Below are 2,446 nucleotides of genomic sequence, written 5' to 3'. Positions count from 1 at the left end.
CACAATTTTCATACTCAGCATAGTGATATATTGATAATTCGTGAATACGAAACATAGTCAAATTATATACTCATTGGATAAACGGATCTCCAAAAAACGTCATATGATTCATAAAGTCGTACGCTATCTCCATGTAAGTGTAGCACGTATGCTCACACTCTCTAAACACACCACGCTATCTATGGTGAATGGAGCTATGCTCGACATTCCCTTATCTCTCAAACGCTATCTTCGGGCCACAATGCCCATTGCAATAAAAAAAAATGTGAGTACTCACAATCCTATGGCATGCCAACTATATCATTCATGACATAACTCACATAACTCATTGTTCACATATTTTATTTAATATAGGGCACGAAATAGCTTAGTTTACAGGAATATAACTCAAAATCTCACAATACACAGTTTGACAAAGTAATTTAGTTTGCCATAATAATATAATTCACCAAATTAACACAGTTCGCCATAATAATATAATTCACCAAGTTAACATGGTTCACAATATAACATAATACACAAATATAATTGACTCGCACTATAGTTGAGCTTGCACTTAGCATTTCACGACAATATAATTTTGCACTAATCAAAACTCGCAATATCATAAATCTCATAATTCACTCACGAATTTGTGCATACATAGATATGCATTATCGATAAAATTTACATGTTATTAGAGTCCACATTATATTATTTATTTTTATATTCGTTCGTAAATATTACAAAATCATATTCAAATAAATATATTATATATACATATTTATTTAGTCACCTTTATCACTTCAAATTTTAAACTACATTAAAAGTCCCATAAATTTATATATTATATAAAATCATACCCATAATTATATATATTTATACAAAATAACTATATATATTATATTATATTATATTATATTACACCAAAATCCATTAATATATACTATATAATAAAACCATGCATCTATATTATATAAAAGAAAGCCATGCATATATATAATATATGTACAACCACCGCCAATATATATATTTACATAACACAAAACTCACTGTACAATACCTATATATTATATATATAATTACACCTACCTAAATGCTTTCATCCTTATCATGTCAACTTCAGCAAAAACACACTCACAAGACCATTTACGCCTATATATATCGTATATATATACACCTATTTACGCATATATTATATATATAAACATTTAGTAAGACAGCGCACAATGTTCACACACACTCAACCTTTAATGCACAATTCACTCACACGCATCTGGCACTCTCAAGTCTGCACAGCATCCATTTCCAGAAACTCAAGCAAGGCTCCAACGATTTGCACAAGAAAGAAAAAAAAAAAAAAGAAAAAACCAAAGTTAGCATACCACAAGGGGAGGTTCATAGGCCTTATTTTGTCGTTCCGGATCTCACAATTTATATAAAAATACAACATACAAGTGCACTTACTATAGCTCACCATGTCTCGTTAAATTAGACAACTTTTTACTTGCCTTTATCTTGGTTGGTTGAGGCTCCACCAACGTTTTTAGCTTCGCACAAGAATATACATGTTACTAAACATTCAAAAACAATCTAGCTTACTCTCTTTATGTTCATACAACGACTGCCCATTCACATATACTTATTCGACTTATTTCGAATAATCTATTTTACTTAATTTCTCCTTTTTAACTTAATTAAATCCTTAATTTTTACCTCCTAACCCCCTAAGTTGTGCCTAATTATAGATCTAGATCTCTAACTTTACTCAATTTCTTTAATTAATAATTTTTTTTAGAAAAACATTGTTCATCTTCATTCTCAATAGAAAACCATTTAATTCATGCAATTACTTAAAGATTTTGTTAAATTAAATTTTTAAACTTCTTAATCTTGTCAAAATATACTACAAATCATTTTAAAAATATCTATTAGCTCTTTATTATGAGGTTCACCATTTTAATGCAAAAGATAGCTTTAAAACCATGAATATTTAATTTTCTTACTTAGATCTATGAAAATTCAAATTAGAAACACTTAATAAAAATTTAATACATAAGAAAATAATAGATTTACCTTTAACTCGAGAACCTCCACGAATTTGTACCAATTGAGCAAAATCGAGCTAAGTTTAGGTGAGAAATTAGAGAAGAAAGAGTGATTTATTGCAAAATTGAAAGAATAAAGAGTTTTTGGATGGCAATAAAATATAAGAGATGTAGAAATTTTTGAGAGGAAATTTTCCAATCTAGATCTAACAAATTTTAAAAATGAAAAAGAAATGGAGAGAAAAACCAACCATTTTTAAAAAAATAGGTTATTTGCCCTATAAGTCCTCCCTTATTCTCTCTGTTCTAATAGCTTCCCTTTTAACTACTAGTTTTTAATTTACATATTTAACCCCTACTTTAAGCACTATTTCAAATTAGTCTTTATTATTATTATTATTATTATTATTTTTTAATGC

At 28.1% G+C, this 2,446-nt stretch overlaps 1 long non-coding RNA gene across 1 annotated transcript; it reads right to left on the bottom strand.

Annotated features, from left to right (window-relative positions):
- Positions 1-986: 986 nt before the first annotated feature.
- On the bottom strand, positions 987-2,218 carry LOC121209958 (uncharacterized). The gene is made up of 2 exons (XR_005905217.1): positions 2,056-2,218; positions 987-1,529 (listed from the first exon to the last, which is right to left on the bottom strand). It is a non-coding gene; the product is annotated as an uncharacterized lncRNA (long non-coding RNA).
- Between the last annotated feature and the right edge of the window lie 228 nt (positions 2,219-2,446).

The sequence above is a fragment of the Gossypium hirsutum genome, chromosome A11 (assembly GCF_007990345.1).
Source record: "Gossypium hirsutum isolate 1008001.06 chromosome A11, Gossypium_hirsutum_v2.1, whole genome shotgun sequence".
NCBI classification, from domain to species: Eukaryota; Viridiplantae; Streptophyta; class Magnoliopsida; order Malvales; family Malvaceae; genus Gossypium; species Gossypium hirsutum.
Note: the sequence above shows the minus strand (reverse complement) of the source record. Positions and strands in the feature narration are given on the sequence as shown.